The sequence below is a fragment of the Lathamus discolor genome, chromosome 2 (genome assembly GCF_037157495.1).
Source record: "Lathamus discolor isolate bLatDis1 chromosome 2, bLatDis1.hap1, whole genome shotgun sequence".
Lineage (NCBI taxonomy): Eukaryota > Metazoa > Chordata > Aves > Psittaciformes > Psittacidae > Lathamus > Lathamus discolor.
In genome coordinates, this window is record NC_088885.1 from 108,886,987 (window position 1) to 108,905,573 (window position 18,587).

Consider the following 18,587-nt stretch of genomic DNA (forward strand, 5'->3'; position numbering starts at 1 on the left):
GCATCCGAGCCTCTCAGCGCCGGCTGTGCCAATAGGCTCCTCACATGCCTAACGATGGCACCCAGTAAAGTCACGGATTTTACTGTTTTGTGCCGAAGAGGGGAAAAACCGGGGCGCGGGTGGACGGGGACAGGAGCTGCTGATGCCCTGCGCGGCTCCCTACCTCCTCCCGGGGGTCCGGCACCGAAGTCCGTCGCCGCCCAGGAGGGCGCTCCGGGTAGGCGGGGCGGGGCGGCTGCGGCGTCGCCAATAGGGAGGTGGAGGGGGGCGGTCCGATCCGCGCGGTGCCGAGGCGAGCGGAGCCGTGCGGGTTGCTGGAGTCTGCCGGGCGCTGCAGGTGGGAGCCCGGCTCCGCGTAACTTCTGCGGGCCGCGGCTGTCCGCGCCGGCCTTCTCCGTGGGGAGCGGGAGGAGGCGCTTACCGCGGCGGCGGAGGAGAACACGTCCCGAGGCAGGCTCAGGTGAGGAGCTGCCCGTCCCCGCTCCCCTCGCTTCCCCGGGCCGCCCTTGCACTGCCAGCCCCGGTGCCGCCGCGCAGCCCGGCCCACCGGTTCGTGATGCACAGCGGGACCGCCGAGCTGTCCTTGGCTTGAGGTCAGCGGGGAGGGCTGAGGGGCGTGCGCTGCCCCGGCTGCCCCCCCGGGGCGCCGTGCGGCTCAGCTCCGCTCCGCGCCTTTGCGGAGGCGGCCGGGGGCGCAGGTCTGCGGTGCGGGGTCGCCGCTTCCCCTTTTTCTTTCTCCCCCTTCCACGTTTTTGCCTTTGGCTGTTAGGGATATTCCCCCGCCTTCACCTCTTCATCTCCCCCCGTGGGCCGGTTCGGGGTGCCTTCTGGCAGGGCTTGCTCCCTCACAACCTACCCCCCAGCGGCGGAGCGGAGGTGCCGCCCGCGGTGCGGTGCGGGATGCGCGGGGCCGCGCGGTGCGGAGTGCCGCAGGCGGGTACTGCTCTTGCGGGAGCCTGTCCCTCAGCCGCCCTTCCCGCCTCTTTACCTTCCACGGCATCGTCCGCGGAAGATCCGCCCAGGTGCGGGGGGCTGGGACGCAGCAGCAAAGTTACGAGCTTTGCGCGGTGCAGCTGCGGAACGGGGCGGGCAGAGAGCGGGGGGATCCGCGCTGTGCAGGCTGGAGCGCGGCCGGGGGAACATCCGATGGTAAGCCCTTTCGGTGCTGATGGGGCGCCGGAGCCCGTTTTGGGGGTGGTTTAGTGTAGGCTTGGGGCCAGCCCTGAGGAAGCCGCAAGGTTTTGCGGGCGGTCGGTGGGGTCAGCACGTCTGCAGAGTTAAAAATGTGTAATAGTGGGGTATTCATGAGGTGTGCCGCAGGCACACACACACGTTCAGATGTTCAAAAAAAAGCTAAAACTATTCAGCCGGCGCAGTTTACGTTTCAGCAGCAACAGCGATTCATTAGAAAAGTGATACTAGCAGGAAAATCAGAAGTCGCAGCAGCGGAGCCCCGGCGACAGCGGGGCGGACAGCGCACGGTGACCCGCAGCTCCGCGCTCCGCCGGCGAGAGGGGGCTGCGGGGCGCTCGGGAGCGCGTGGGGCTGCGGGGGGCTGGGAGCGCAGGGTGCAATGCAGAACTGGAAGCACCGAAACTCTGCATTTTGTGCACAGTTCAGTGCTGGGTGGCCATTTTCCTAATTTTTCCTGACTGGCTGTTGGACACCCCCCCTCCTCCCCCAAATGCTCGTGTGGGACTTGACACCCCCCCCCCCCCCCGGGCTGTTTCGGTGCCAAGTACTCGCATTTTTGGATCCTAATTTGGTGATCCTTCATCAAGCATTAAACCTCATTAAGATGTAGCTAACCGTTTGTGAGAAGGATTTCCTCCCCTCCCCCCCTTCCCTGCTTCAGTCCCTCTGGACTTCATATGCGTGTTCCCCTGTTCTTTGCAGGGAAGGATTTAGCCCCTGGTATGATGGCTGAAATGGTGACACGCAATTCAATGTGCTGCCAGATGCTCACCTTCTTCTGGAGTTTGGGATAGGCTCAGGCAGTATTAAAAGCTTGCTAAGAGGATACTGTTATATGGTTTCCTCCATTTTTGGACTATATTAGAAGCATCTAAAAATACCGGATCATCATTCCTCACAATGTGACTACAGCACTTTCAAAGAAACATTCTTGGATATATTCTTTATATATCCACCCCCCACCCTTTTTAACCCTGAAAACTGTTAGTCCTGGTACCTAATAAAGAGCTACTCTGATATCGTTGTTCTTGCAACTTGGAGGTATTGCTGTTGATTCAGAATTGAGCAGTTTTTAACATCAAATTCTCATCATTATGAAGGGTTAGGTATTTTAACAAAACTTCCTGAAGAGATCCCCCCGTAGCGTTCCTAGAAATCCCCCAGCCTTTGCCAGCTGCCATAAACACATGCAGTTAATGTAAATTTGTCAAGAAAATGACCTTTTCTTTGGCCTTTAAAACAAAAAATTAAAATTAATTGGGAGCTAGCAGGAAAGCAGACTATCAGTTTCTCAGTACTACTCCTGCCCTTCCTGCAGCAGCATTTATCTCAGCATATGAAGTTTCTTTCAGAGGTAAATGTTACTGAAGTCCCTTGCTCAAATATTGGTTGCACATTACTGCCCAGAACTAGCTTAGGAAGGCACTTTACTATCTCGTGCAACCTTATCTGCCTTTCCACAACTTCATAACAAACCCATTGGAACATGAAATGACCTTGGAAAGGCATCGTTCAATCTGACATGAGGCATTCTCTTACAGGGAACAGCACTGCTCCTTGCAGAGCTGATGCTTTCAAATGGATGCTTCTGAACTGACTTTTTAAAGAGGGGAGGCAGATGGGTGGAATACTGAATTTGAAGGGAAAATGTTTCTTTTAAAAACAAACCCACTCAGCTGAAGTTGAAGCACCACTCAGCTGAAGAAGAGGTGTATTAAGAGCGTACGTACAATAGTGACACTTAAGTCATGGGTGAAAACAAGTCTTTAATTTTAATCAAAGGAAAGCAGCATTTCCTCTGCCAGTTCTGATTTGCTCTTTCATGAGATCTTCAAAAGCCCAAATTATTAGTGGGACTAATTGAAAACTAGTTGGGTGTGTTAAATGGGAAAAAAAGTGATGAAGTCTGAAGCAAGCTTTACATTTATTTGTATTGCTCTTGACATCATAATGTAATACTTATGTTGAAAATATCCCAGAACCCTTCCAGCCCCCCAAATGCTGCTCCTCTGGAAAGGCTGCAAAAGCGCTTGAGATTTGGCAGCTGTTGAGGGAATTAATGGATGTGGTGCCTGGCCAGTAAGCTTAATGGGATTTTGGCCCAGATACTGGACTTGATGCTTCAGGTCTTGCAAAAGGGTGGTAGATGCATTCGTGACCATGGTGGTTTTACCTTTCTGGAGATGGTGCCTCTTGTAGAGCTGTGCCTGCTCACAGCCTCCCACAGTGTCCAGCCTCAGGAGCTTGTGCTACGAGTGCCACCTGCTGGGTGATAGAAAAATATAATTTTTGTATAAATTAAATATAATTTATGTATGCATATATCTCTGTGTGTGTACATACATATACTACATTTATGCATACGTTTATCTACATATGGGTGTATGGGTTTTTCACAGAGTTCTTAGGTGTGCTCTTAGTGTGTTCTTAGTGCTCTTAGGTGAACCTAGGAGACTTTGCCAAGAGCTGAAGTTTCTCCCCTTCTGAGGACTGACCATAGTTTGTATGTTGTGAAACTCAAATAGCGCTTGGGTTTTATATGGCAAGAATGGAGGGGAGATTTTGTTACGGATGATGTATAATGCTGCCTTTGCTTTACTGAAAGCAGCTGGGAATTTTCAGTTTTATAGTTCATTGCTCGTGATGTGGTAATCTTAAGGCAGTTGTCTCAGTGGTCAGATAGCAAGCTGTGGAGGTGGGGCTGTGGACCTGACATGGAGACTGAACAAACCAAACTCAACTTTGTTATACATCACTTAAATGTGAAATCTCCACAGCACTTCTGATTTCATCATTTGTCATGTCAACTGTCTTATTTCCATAAAGGTTTTTTTTGATACAAAATAAGCGCTTCTCATTTAGATTAGCTGAAGATGTACAGAATTTGTAGGATATTGCTGGATGGTCTTTTCTGTTTTTAAAGAACATTTTTTTCATGTTCACACTTGAATAACATTTGCATAGAGGAGAAAAATATGAAAGTCTGTTTCTGTCCTAGAATTTCCACTGGCAGGTGATATCATAAGTCCAAATCTGACATCATCCCCAGCAATGGCTTTCCAATTTCCATTAGTTTCTTTCTTGCCCCCCTGGAGCATTGCCTGAGATGCTGTTTAAATACCAGTTTGATTCAGCTAGATCCAGAATGAAATCAGATGCAGCTTCAAGGTGTGTAGTTGTTCTGTATTGTACCAACAGTATTAGGGAAAGATGCATAGCCCTGGTTTTCATTTTATTTGTTGAACCTCATTAAGGCTTTCTTGTTTGTTTATTTCATGGTGCAGTGGTGCCAGATGAGTCTTTTACCCTGCCTGTGGATTAGGAATGGGTCCAAGCTGAGCATAAAAGTTTTGAGGAAACTTTCAGAAGCTTTCAGCTGGAAAACCTATATTGATGTACTTCTGTGATAAATGGATGAAATGCTTCGCGTGGTTTTGAAAGTGAATTCCACCACTTGAAAGCTGTATGCTGGAGAGTGTGTAACAGTCAGGAACAAGCTGATGATGCAGAAAGCAAGTAGTGTAATTGCAGAGTTCATCTTAAAGTGCAATTCTAGGAGAAAAAAAAAAAAAAAAGCACCTGGCATAACAAGAGGGATTTACAAGATAGGGTTTTGAGATGGGGACCCACAGTAATAGTGCGTAACTAAAGTTCACTGTCCCCTAAAACATTCACAGTTAATTTGATGCTTGAAAAATTGTGATTTCAGTGTCTGGTGAAGAAGCAATTGACCCTAAAATTACTGCCTGATGCTGAACCAACGTTTTTGGTTTCCTAACCAGTGTCATGCAAAAATAGCACGCAAAGAGCTATTTTAGGGGGAATGCAAAATGTCTCTGTGGTCTTGCTCTAATGTATTTCTCCTCACTGCGAGCCAAGCAACTGGCATGTAGTGTAGGCAGTGGATGTTGTTGCAGTACTCAAGGCAATTTACATCACACCCATTCATACATCCATCCTGTCGTGGCATAGCGTGACTTCCCCACCTGCACAAACCTTCTGAGCTGCCCATGGAAACCTGTCCCTTGTAACGTGTCAAACTTGAGCAACCACCTTTTGTTCTCACTCAGAAATGCACGTGCAGTGTTGTCAATGGAGATGCTACAGTACTATCCCGCTCTCCCATCCTTTCCACATTCTAAATAAGCTAGTTCAGCAGATTTCCTGCTCAGATTATACAGATTTTGAGTCATCCACACTGTTTTTTTTCGTTCCTTCCTCCTCTTTTTGCACACCACATTTCCCTTGTTCCCACCTACACAACATATGCTTTCCTGTGACTTCTTGACCTCTTATCTCCTGGTAAGTTCATTAATGTTCATCTTGCTCCATCCCACCATCAAAATCTGACTTTCCTTAATTTGAAGTCCTGTGTTTAGTCAGGTCGCTCAGTGGCCATTACAGTCCTTGGGAGTATTTGGAGTCATGCCTGCTCCAGTAAAAGTGTCTTCCAAGTAATCACAAATTCTCTTGCAGGGGGAAAAGGTAGGTAATACCTTGGGCAGTCACATCGGCAGTGATGATATATGGTCACATCTCTGGAGAAGTACTGTGGTTCACAAGACTGACGAGAGAAATCAGAAATGAAGGCAAATCCTTTGCAATCTCTTTTCCCTTTCCCCTCTAATATTCTTCACATGAAGGCGTTGGAAAGGCTCCTTCTGTAAAAGCACTCCTACAAAAACAGTGACCAAAAAAAAAGTTGCTCCCTAGCAAAGTGGTAAATACATGAGCAATCATCATCCTTCTTCTGCAGTCTTTGTGCTGTCTTATTAATGGGCTGTGGAGGCAGAGGAGGAGATATTTCATCAGCCGTAATCCACAGGGGGGCTGCAAATTAGTTGACTGTGCCAGTTATGTTTTCTTCTTTGACAGCAACAGATAAATTTGCCTTTGTAAGGCATGGTTTCTACAGGGATCAGAAAGAAACCACACCAAGGTCTGTGCAGGTAGCTCACTGCCTTCTTACACTGCCTTGGGATTTCTGGAGGGCGAAATGTTGCTCTGGCCCCAGGTCCCTGTGCTGGGACCCAGCAGAAGATCACTGAGTTGTGAGGATATCTGTATTCCTGAGAACAGTTGTTTTGAAGAATATGAATGGTTGAAACCTATGAAATGGGGAAGATACTCCAGTCTGTTGCAGGAGACTTTGCAGTGACTTTTGGCTTCATGGCATCTTATCAGCCTTGGTGCTGTTTGCATTGACAATCAATCTGATAATCATACAGCTACGGAGAGAAGATGGCTGGTTTTCTTCACTGCCACCTCCCCTCCACTGCAGGCTTCAATGTTCTCTTCATCTGGTGTCTTTGTACTCATGGCCTTGTGCTCTTCTTAACTTGCAAATGCAATCAGTTTCTCTGGTCCGAAGAAGAGCGTGCTTTCACTGCTGTTATGCATGTGCAATTTGTTTAGGCTAACCCATAGTAATTGCCATTTTGTGCCAATCTTTAAAGCATTCCCTCTCCAAAGGAATAATAATAAAAAAGCAAAATACCAAATGCTGAATTGGTTGAATGTTTGGAGTGGTTGCCAAAAGAAATCAATGCTGAGCCTGAGAAAGCTGTAAAACTTGTTCTTAGGCTTTTTATTGGTAGGAGAGGTGACACTTACTGGGTTTGGTCACCCAGGTACTGTTCAAGGTCCAAGTAAAAAATATTTGTTATTTCACCTTGGATGTTCTTGACAGTTTGCAGATGTGTAACTGAGCATAGATACTCAGGTGTGGGGTAGGCCTTGGGCCCCCTTAACTGAAAGAATGAATTATCACTGACCCATCCCTCAACTGTGGATTCTGAAAATGAGCATTTGCTGTGGCCTGTGGTGGTTTTTGACTTGCTTCCTTCACAAATGTTACATTTCCTCATCAAGGATTTAGAAATGTCAGCAATATGAGCAAAGAATACACCTTTTCTGGGTGTGATGTTGTTCACCTGTTACTGCTAATGGGGAGGGGGTACTGCGAAAGATCTGCCTTTTTCTTTTGTAAATATATTTTTCTCCCCTCACAAAGCCTTTCTTATGAAGGCCAACCTTGACAGTTCGTTATTAGAGTGTATTTTTTCTTTTATCAATGTGACGTTGCTATTGTGTTAATTTTCTTTTAGAGTAAGTTAAGGGGGGGGGGTGTGTTCAGTCCCTTTAATGAGTTATCTGAAACTATTCTGTAACACAGACTTCATAGAAAGCAATAATGCTGTCTTATTAATTCAATCTGAAGAGCTTTGATTTTGGTTTTTTTCTCTCCTTTTCTGCCTTGTTTTCCTGTTGATTGCTGTGAACATGCTACAATCATGGACTTCTCAAACTGGACAACTGACTGCCTCCTGGGATATGGATGACACTGGTGAGTCTGCAAAATGAATTTCACTTACTTACGCTACTTCGGAGAAAGAGGAGTGTTGTTTATCGGCAGTTGGGCTGGATGAAAGCTAATTCTGTGATGTTTGTCTTGTAGAAGCAAAAGGCAAAGCTTACTGAATTTCAGCTTCTCTTGGTGAAGCGTTTTTTTTCTTAGCCTGTTTTATTGTTGGTAAAGGTGAAGGAATTAACACAGAGTGGATTAATTTGAAATAGTGTCATTTTATGAGATTGAGTGTAATAATTTTAAAATTACTTTTCTGTAAGACACACTGTGAAGCAATGGCTTGGAACATTTTAATTTTTCTTTTCCGGCTTATTCAGTCGCTTCTGCAAATAGCTCAGACAGAAAATGATTTATTCATTGGATGGCTTTTCTGACAAGTGCTGTGCAGTTCTTGCTGTTCCTAATACCTGTGTTGTCTGTGGTGTGAACTTTAAGAGATGATGTGTTGATAGTGTGTTTGCATTAAATATTGTACCAGAGGTTTCCGTGAGGAGGATTAACATCCCAAGTAGTCTCAGGTGAGCTCTCTCTTTTTTTCAGTTTTTAAAAAAAGGCACGATGCGCTCTCAGGGTCATACTCTTTACTCGCATGCCGATGGCTGACCTCAGAATAGCAGTCTGGGGACATGTGCTGTTGCTCCTTGGGGATGAGGTTCTGGCACTTTGGACTTTCCATAAAAGGTGACTGGACAGCTGCAGAGAAGGCGTTTGCTGCAAATGTATCAGCCCATAGATTTGCTCCAGAAGCATGGTTGGAGGTGGAAGTATTCACCCAGCTTTGTTTGTAAGAGTGAAGCTCCATCTGAACACTGACTGTAGGTGGTTGGCAGCTTAGCAGCCTTGGGTTTTATCTCTGAGCTATTTAGACCTAGCAGGAATGACTCCTTACTACTAATAGGCTCAATTAAGGAAAACAACTTGCTTCGCCTCTCACCTGTGAGGTGACAACTTCATTTATGCACAGCCTTAAGTTCTGAGGGAGAAAGCAAGTATGGTGTTGGCTGCCTGCCCTGTCCCAGGGAGATGCAAGTGTTCCCCAGTGTGTTGGGGGCAGCCCCATCCTGGGTAAAGCGTGGGGCTGGGGGCTGGCTGCTGTCTGACAGATTGCCACTTGGTTTAGCTGGTGCACACCCTGTCGGGGGGTGTGTGTGTGTGTGTGGCATCACCTCTCTACCTTTCTTTCTTCCTTTTCATTCTCTTGAATGTGCACAGTCTGTGGCACCTGTGTCTTTTGCACCAGTGCAAGAGCCTGAGACTGAAACATGGGTCTTAAACTTAAGGGTTTCTTCTCAGGTACAGCTTTGGAGAAATCTGAGATAAAAGCTGATATTTTGCCTTTGAGCATTTCTGAAGTATTGCTGTGTAATCCTTTTTATTGATCCATAGCTTATTCCGGAAAGCCCTTGTCTCAAGGCAATATACAGAGTCCTGGAGGATAATGGCGCTAATCACGTTTCACATGACCTTTCAGGCAGGATGAACATCTGTTGCACTGTTGCACTTTTCTCCTCTCTTAGTTCTGGTTACATATCTTTTAGTCCTCAGCGTGGCTTAGGAGTGCAGTTAAGAACCCTTCTGCATGACTGGTACATGGCAATTTGGTAACTGAGTAGCACTAAGATCTGTAAGTGGACTGCTGCTTCAGATTGACGTGCTTTGATGTGCTAAAAAGCCTTGATCAGCCTGTGAGAGTAATAGCTCCTGTGCCCAGGAACAAAAGTAATATGTATTTACTGTGATGGACAGACTACCCAAACCTCTTTGAGTCTGAAAATGATCAGAGTGCATTCCTTATGGCTCTGCTTCAGCATGTATCTTTCTTTTTTAGCCTATTTTGTAATGTATATGAATAATTGGCTCTTATGTTACACCTATTTAAAGACATGCCGCTTCAGTATCTGGAAATGCAGTAATATGAGTGTTGAAGGGCTGCCATCACCATGGCACATCAGGGGAAGTTTGATGTGATCACATGGATGAGCATTTCCACCCAAGTTTTATTCTTAGATTTATTTTTCACTTTCCCTCCGATTTGGTTATATTTTAATTTTTTGGCAAATGCAGTTAGCAAAGTTAAAATCTGAAACAGCAATCTGAATCAAAGTGCAAAGTGTACTCTGCATAAACAGATAAATATCAGAACTAGAAGTGTAAGGAATGATATTTCACTAAAAGAGTAGATCTGATGTCACCCCAGGCTCTTCCCAGCAGTATGTGGCGGAAGGCCAGGAAGCAGTGGGCAGCAGTTGAAAGGAGCGGGGTTCACACTGGTTACAGGGAGAAGTATTTTCACTGTGAGAATGGCGGGCCAGGCAGGGGCGCAGTTTGCCAGGGAGGCTACTCAGTCCCCATCCTTGGGATTTTCAAGACCTGACTGGATAAAGCCCTGAGGAACCTGGCTGGATCTCACAACTGACTCTGCTGTGGCCATTCCCAGTCCTTCAAAAATTATGTGAGACTATGAATAGGAGGCAGAGTAAAATCTACGGTTGATTGGACTGAGGAGGAGTCTGCTCCCCAGTGTGAAGTAGGTGGTTTCGGGTGGTGATGTGGAGACAAACAGCTACTGTTGAGAAGTGGTCAAATACTGAGGCAGCCTTGCAGGAAGAAGTAGGGGAGTTTGTAGAGAGGAGCTCATATGGGTCAGAGGTGTCCACAGTGACTTTGGAGGAGCAGACTGCTTATGGTTTAGACAACCCCCCAAGCAGTCGTTTGTGTTTTCAGGAAGATGGCCTGCAACATTAGAGTTAGTCTGGCAAACACCTGACATAAAATATAAACAATGTGCCATTAATAGGATATGGCTTATAAACGTGCAAGTGACTGAATTTAAGTGTTTAACCCAATCCCAGTTTTTCTGTTGTATTTCTGTTTTTTGTAGTCTTGATTTTTGTTCTTCCCCGAAGGGAGTTAGTTTAATTTACAAGTTGATTTTCCTTCCTTGTGTTTGGAAACTATGCGTGTGAATATGGAAAGCAACAGTTAGTAACTCCAAGTGGGATTTCAAAGGCTTTCTCTTTTTTTTGTTTTTTTTGTTTTTTTGTTTTGCACTTTTCTTTTTACCACTATTTACCCATTTGCTTCCACTCACATAGCAAGTGAACTGTCATTCTTGCTTGTTGTGCCCTAGCTGTGATGCGATATGGTCAGTGGGTGAGATCCCAGCAAGGTCACAGTGTCTCATCCCTTCCATATTCAAAAGCTGAAAGCCATCAGGATTATTGCTGTGAGAAACTAAAAGCTTTAGATTTTAACCTTAACTTTACCTACACTGTAATCATGCTGCTCCATGTGCCTGCACAGTGACTATCTTTAGAATTATGGACAAAGTCACAATAGTTACATGAATATTTTTCCTCCAGTCTCAAATACTACACTGTGTAATATGCCTTTTATTTTCTTTTTTATATGTATGCAAAGACTTTGTATTTCTTCTCCTCTGCTTTTTGCCCATAGCTGTTTATTTTCAGTTGTTGCATGGATAATAGTGCTGATGAACAAGTACTTAGTCTGACACATAAAAAGCATAGCTGTAAAGAAAATGAAGCAAAGAAAATTACAGTGGCAAAGGTTCCTAAATTATAGTTGTACAGCAAGATTGTGATAAGGAAGTAGTTAAACATTACTATTTAGTCAAACCTGCAACTGTGGCTGGTACTTCAATTGTCTCCTCCTTTTGCTGACACTTAATTTGTGCAGTTGATGAGATACTCTCCTGCTAATAAAGTCCCTGTTTTGTTGAACCAGAAGCTTGTGGAAGTAAATGGGCGTGTTCCCCCAGATGATTTTAGGTCAAGTGCCAAACAAATGGTAATTGTTTTCAGATTTGCTTTTAAAATGAATGTTAGGTGCTTGCTATAGCCACTGTTTAAAAAAAAGTAAACAAATCAACAACCAAAACCAAAACACAAATCTGTGCTTAGATGGATTGATACATGTGCCATTCCGATATATTGGAAAACATGCATAATGTAGCAGGACTGAAAAACGTACATAATGTAACAGGACTGAGCCAGGATATTCATCAGCAGAAGTATTAATGTTTGAGTCGACTGTATGCTTGCTCCAGCTGGAAAGCCTGTTGCTTTTACAACCACAGCGTGTTTGTTCACAAGCCCTAGGTCTGACAACTAGCCCGGGCAGATGTGAGCATCGCCCTGTGCATGCTCTTCGGTTGAGTTGAGCGTTCACTTGTCAACATGATGGTGAGTACAAGCCACGATCTCTTAGCAGCATATCTCGCTTTTGAAGACCTTTGCTTGGTTTCAAAGCATCACAGCAGCAAGACCATGAAGACCAGCTTTCATCCACAGGGATGTGGGACCATGGAAATGTGCTGTGTAGATCTTTCACAGAAATGAGCAGCAAGTAGGGTCCTTTAGAAAGAATTTGCACCATTCTTCACAGGCTCTATTTTTCCTTCTGAAAATTGCTGTTAGGATCCAAGTTGGTGGCTAGTAATTCCTTCTCTCCTCTAGTCTCTCCTCCAAGATGATTCAGAAAATGTCCTAAGGCAAGCTATGTTACTGTGGTTAATTTTGTTTGAGAAGGATGAAACACTGAGCAAAAGGTAGTCTTCTGTGGTAAAGCTAACTGCCTTCATGCTAATCTTAACCTTGATGAAGCTATTACCATAGGTTTGTTAAGAAGAGAGTTAGGTGAAGGCAGTGGCCCAGGCTGAGCAAAGGTTAAAGCAATCAGTGATACCTTGGCTGTCAGCAGAATTGCATTGCTGGGAATCGCATATCAGGCTTTACACAACTTTATTGTCTGTCTGCTTGGCTTTTAGCTGTTCCTGTGAACACGTCCTTCAGCAAGCTAAGGAAAGGCCAAGGGTTGTCTGCCTGTGATTTCTGCTTACCCTTTGATTGTGAAGCCAGTCCAAAGCATGGCCAAAACACGGCAGAAGTAGCAGTTGTTTGTGGTGGAGCTGTAGATAAATGTATTTGTCCAGTAACCGTGAGGCTGCTAAAGTTGGATAGTGGCAACTCGGCTCTCTTTTTATTTCTTTTTCCTTCTCACCAGAATAGTTATACTGTGGTTTGGTGCTGTTGCATCCTATTTTTAACACCAAAGCTCACTTATCTCTAGTTAAACATGTGGTATGTTTCATTTGAGAGAGCTGGCATTTTATCAAACATCACAGATGAGCTTTCTTGTTAGAACTGATTCAGACCAACTGAAAACGGATCCTTCCTATTTAAAATCAATTTATTTTTGCAAAATTCTCATATAGTTGAATCAGTAGAGTTTATTGTCAAAATCAAAAGGGATCAGACTCAGGTGTAGTCCTCTCAAACCATCATTTTGTTTGTTATAGGGTACTTAAAAATCCATATGTGCCTGGTTTATCCAAGCATTGCAGGTCTTTTACATGAAGTTAATGTATCTGTAAAGGAATATAAAATCTTGTGCAGTTACTCAGTATTAAAGCCTGTCTCTTTATACAGAGATCTAATTGCTGGCCAGTATATGTTTCTGCAGTAATGACAGTCACTGCAGCTGTTGGAGTTCTGTTGTGTTTATGCATGACTAGATATTGCAATAGGCTGGTAAGAATTCGCTGCAAGGAGAACTTTCATTTTTCCAGTCTTGGGAAGTGGGCTCCATCTAGTGTTTAAATTAAAGATCAGAAATTCCAGTTCCTTTTCTTGAATGTCCTTGCTGTGTGGATAAAGGACATAGTGGAGAAATTGAGATAATCATCAGCGGAAGTGATGCCTATCTGGAATGAGACATTTCTCAATACAGTCAGTATGTGAATGGCAGCTGAAACACTGTTATATCTTGCATGTGCACTTGAAGCTATAATAATCCTTTTATGAAGTAGCATATAGTTAAACAGAAATTAAGCCAGAATGGCAATAATGTGATCCTGGACTAGATTATGGTTAGCTCCTGTATATATTCTCACATTATTTGATGTGGCATGTTGGAAACCAGCATGTTTGTCGGTAAAGTCAGAATCAGAAATCTAACTGTGAAGTTCTGAAGTAATGAATTTTGAAGTGTGTACTGAATGTTAATATCCAGTCAACAGAATAGTTTTCCAGTACGTAGTGCTTCTCTAAAGCAGCATGTGGGGTTCAGTCCTTTATTTTTACTGTTTTCTTAGTATTTCAGTTTTTATAATATGTAATCCTTTGGTAAAGGCTGTGTAAATTATTTATTTTTTTATTAAAAGGGGTATCATGTTTTGAACTAATATAAACTAAAAGTATTTGATAGCTATTGTCCCATGGCACCAGCATCCTGATGATAAACAGTGTGGTGAAACAAGCAGGAAGCATGAAGAAGAGCAGTTGTTCAGATGTTCAAGGTGGTGATCATTCATACAAGCAGCTTCTTTTTTTCTTTTTTTCTTTTTCTTTTTTCTTAAGCTGGCTCAGACTGAGAAAGTTGAAATACTTCAGCCTGAACACAGATTTGCCTTCTCCACTGACCTTTTAAACTCCAGACTGGAGAAGCAGGGAAGTTTCAGACCTTTGCCGTGCAGCTTGAAGGCATGGTGGGGTTGTGTCATTTGCCCCTGTGGTCAGAGATCTGCGGAGCTGCCTGCCCCTTGCAAAGGTGGAGAAGATCCCTGACACCAATCCCAAGGCAGCTCTTGGCTTGTTTTCCACTGGGCACCAGAGCAATGTGGAGCAGGGGCTGGGATCCAGGCCTGTGTCATTGGCAAAGAGCCCGTTGTTGTTTCATCTGTCAAATATTTGGGGTCTGGGCTTTCCAGTTGACACTTGCAAGCTGAGTGTGGACAAAGTTAATGGGAAACATCTGGTGCTGGGTAGGAGCAGTGAGATGGTTACCTCAGCTACATGAAATCGCGAACCATTGTGGAGGGTGCTGGGGGGCCCAGATGACCCCAGCATGGGGGTAAAAGGATTGGGAGCGATGGCCATGGGAAGTGGAATGTGGGTGTTGAAACCACCCTGGGCACAGGGCAGCACTGCTGAGCTCCAGGCGTGGGTTTTGAGATCCTGGTGTACTTGGCAACCTCTAAACTTCCAGCCCCTTACAGATGTAAACTTGGTCTCTCAACCCTATGGAGACAGTAGTGTTGGGGTGAGCCTGCTGGACTACCTGACCATTTTTTTTTTGTTATTAAATACTGTCTTCTGTAGGAAAAAAATAAATCCCAAACATTTATTTAACTGTTGAATTTTTTAGAAAAAATAAAATAACACATTGTTAAATCTAATTTACTTTTCCATGTTACTTAATTTCACATTTCTCCTAGAGTGGACAATGAGTGCAAACTTAAGGTTGTGTCACTTGAGGTCTCTGAGTCTTGCAGTGATCCAGTAGATCACCAGATATCTTGTGTTGTTTGGGGTTGGGTTTTTTTTTTTTCTTTTAATTGCCTATTTAGAAGCAGTGGTTATATGGCAATTTCTGAACAAAACATGGAAATACCTGTTTTCCTTAAATCCTGGAAAAAAAACATTTCCCTCCTTAAAGAAAATTAAAGTTGGTCCAAATAAAAAATGCCACTGTTCTTTTAAAACCTAGTTGTAAAATTAAAGATTAAAAGAAAGCAAGGCAGTATCTTTCTTTTTGTAGTGCTGGATAATACAGCGTTGTCAACTCAAATGCTGCACCACGCACAAGCCGGTTTGCATGGTAACCAACACCGTACTTCTAGTTGAGGCTAAAATTGACCACAAAGGCTTTGCAGGCAGTTTTTGTTGTCACCCACCAGGTAACAGAGCACCTCACTCAAATTCTGTCTTTGAATCTGTGAGAGGTGGGCTTTGAACCCATGCTTGCCATGTGCAACACCGCTGGTGATCACAGTGGTGGTGGTTTGTTTTGGTGCTGGGGGGGGAAGGAAGGTCCTCAAAGAGTTTTCCACATCTCCCAGCATGGCCCCATGGCAGAGCTTTGTCAGAACCTCCCAGTCAGGTCCCAAATCACCCGTGGTGAAGCTCAACAGAGAAGAGAGAAACCTCAGAAAGGCAAACTCTTTACTGTGAGGATGGTGAGGCACTGGCACAGGCTGCCCAGAGAAGCTGTGGCTGCCCCAGCCTTGGCAGTGTTCAAGGCCAGGTGAAATGGGGCTTCTAGCAACCAGGTCTAATGGAAGGTGTCATGCCCATGGTGGAGGCGTTGGAACGAGATAATGTTTAAGGTCCCTTCCAACCCAAACCATTCTATGATTCTGTGATGCTGAACTGCAGGCAGGGAGGTGGCAGCACCAGGGGAAGCTCATAAATAATGGGTGCCTCTGAGTCCACAATATCCTGCTGCTGGGTATAGAAGAGCCCAGAATGACAAAGCAAATGCCAGATAGTCCCTCTGTACTGCAGAATGGCAAAGTTTAGAATAACCTGGAGGAAAGATGCTTTGCTGTACCTAGGAGAGCTGTTGCAGAGTTTATAGCAGCAATTAAAGAAAGCAAAGTCTTGAGAACATGAGGTTACAAAGGTGCTTCTGGCACATGAAAATCGTGTCTCAAGCTTTCTGATCACTTCTGTCGCCCTGTTAGAGGAGGAAAGTGCTAGAATTGAGACGGGGAGCAGAAAAGAGCAAAAATGATTCATGATTTCAAGTAGTGCAGGTCATGAAGATGTAATTAGGCTTGGTCTGTTTAACCTGAAAGAAAAAGAAAGCTATAAATAAAAAGGGGAGTGGGGGGTAGTGGTGTGGGAGCAGGCAGGGAATTGTGGAGAAGAGGTAGAATATTAACAAGACTTGGCTGTTTTGGACTCAGTATCTCCAAGCAAAATTAAGTTACAAAATAACTTAATATCTGTGCTTTGTTTTATGGTAGAGGTAGCAGATATGCAATGCACTGCAGAAGTAAATAATAAGGGTAGGCAGGTGGCATCAGCTAATTGAAGGGCTAGGCAGTGTATTTTGAGAGGAAGAGAATACACTAATACATCAACTAACTAGATTAAGGGTGCTAAGACAACAAGAGCCTTAATTTAGGTCAGTATTTCAGACCACGGTATGTCTGCTCCTGGCTGTTAATGTTCCTCCATGCGATGGGTGCAGCTCCCATGTTGCAGTAGATCTATGTTCATCTCTCTTGCACTTTCATCTCTCTTCCCAACACAAAATTGAGCCTACTGGTGTGAGAGCTAGAGCTAGCCAGCACTTACAGTCTTGCATTGGCTTTGGGTACCTCACTTGAACTCTCTGCTGGGGACTGATGTCTTTGGTAGCTGCATGACCTGTTGGGTCTGTGCCACGGTAGCATGTGGCATCGGAAATTTACGAACCAGAAACTTGCTGTTAAAAGGACATCAGTATAAACTACAGGAAGAGAAATCAGGAGGGCAACTTTACTGTCGTGAGATAGAGAGGATTGGTTTCATGGCCTAAACTGTTGCTTTTATCATTAAATTATCTCTTTACTTGGGGAAGAGATGGATCTGCTAATATAACTTCTTTCTCAATGTGCCCATAAGAAATAATAACAAACACCACTGTGTTGTAGCTCTGTTCTCACAAGTCTGATGTGATTTGCTTTTGGTATCCTCTGTGCTTATAGAGACATTAATGGTTTCTGAAGGAAAGCTTGCTCTAATTTGTAGTGATTAAATTGGTAAGAATTTGCCTGTTGTCGCTGACGTAATTTCTTCTTTGTCTGACCTCGTTCACCTGGCATTAAAATCATATTACTGAATCTCAGTTTAAAAATTGCTATAGCTAATAGGGAAAATCTTTGCTTTAAGTGTTTTGTTGGCTTGATCTAATCTGTACCCTTAATGTCCACTGTGGGACTGGATCCAGCTCGTCAGGGCTGACAAGTGCCTTTTGGCTTCATTTATTTATTATGGGGAAAACCATTTAAAAGCTTAGTTATTAAAGCCACTTCTTTTATAGGAGAAAGTAATGAAATTGTCCAGTCTGAAGACACAAGTTACACAATTTAGTATCTAATCTTAAATAGCATTATTAAAGCCAAATACCCACCATTAAAATTATTTGAGGTTCATTTTGTTACAAAACCCATGAAAAATGCCATTTGGCATAATACCTTGTAATGCAATAGGCAAAAAACACTGTTTTGCCTACAGTGCACTTTGCAGGTTACATGTAATCCAGGTTTTATTAGCTTGCTTTGCCAGACTGCCTGCCCTTGCAGTAAATGTCCCTTAAGCCCATGCATGTTTGCAGCTATTGTCCTTACAAAGTAGGTATGAGGTTAGTTGGAGCTATTTTGTGATCTGATTGCTGTGTAAATAGCAATATAAAACTAGATTAGACTGGAGTATGTAATAGCATTTGGTATGGTTTTATCCTTCCTCTCTTAAATTGTAATGGTTTTATCCTTCCTGTCCTTGCTCTGAAGTTATAAAGGGACAACACCTACCTGAAAATCTTTGATTCTAGAAAAACTGGGATTTGATCTTAATTTGTCAATTAAAGCGTACATATTCTCGCATACAAAAAAAAACTTTCATAACTTTTTTTAATGCACAGTACAACGTCGAATTCCTGAAGATTTGGTTTTCCTGATAATTCCGATTTAAAGAAAGAATTGGCAGCTGGTCAGTGGTGGGGAAAAGAAAGTGCTGAGTTCATGTTGTAAGAGGGGAATAAGAATTTTATTAATTCCGGAGATGATTTTACTTTTTGTTTGGCTTGATTGCTTTCACACTTGCATGCAAATATTTCTTCCTTGCTGTGCTCAATGTTGAAAGAGATAAAGTAAATTGCAAACAGAAGTGATGAAGACAAGTCCTTTTTCTTCCAAAGGAGAATGTAAATGTTATCAGTACTAGGATTATTTTTTTTTTTTTTTTTAGCAAAAAAAGTATGCTTCTCATAAAAGTGCAATAATCAAGAGTTTTGAATATTTAAAGATCAATTTTGTCATTACATCAAACTAGCACAAGCAGAGCAGAAAAAATGCAGTGTTGATAAATGATGATGCGATCTGAGTGAGATTTTTGAGATGGTATTATGACCAAAGTGTATTTATAGAGCTCTTAGGAGCTGTTCAATACTAGCACTGCACAGGAGTTTTATCTTCTTGCCTCCTGGTCTGGCTTATTTTACCAGATAAGGAGTAAAA

At 43.6% G+C, this 18,587-nt stretch overlaps 1 protein-coding gene across 2 annotated transcripts in view; it reads left to right on the forward strand.

Annotated features, from left to right (window-relative positions):
• Positions 1–271: 271 nt before the first annotated feature.
• The window catches only part of EPB41L3 (erythrocyte membrane protein band 4.1 like 3), a 150,581-nt gene continuing 132,265 nt past the window's right edge, over positions 272–18,587 (forward strand). The window contains exon 1 of one of the 2 annotated variants that reach the window (XM_065668036.1): positions 272–460. The gene's annotated coding sequence lies outside the window, so the exon portion shown is untranslated. Of the gene's footprint in view, positions 461–7,351; positions 7,541–18,587 lie in introns of those variants that run through there. The other variant, XM_065668031.1, reaches the window with a different exon arrangement.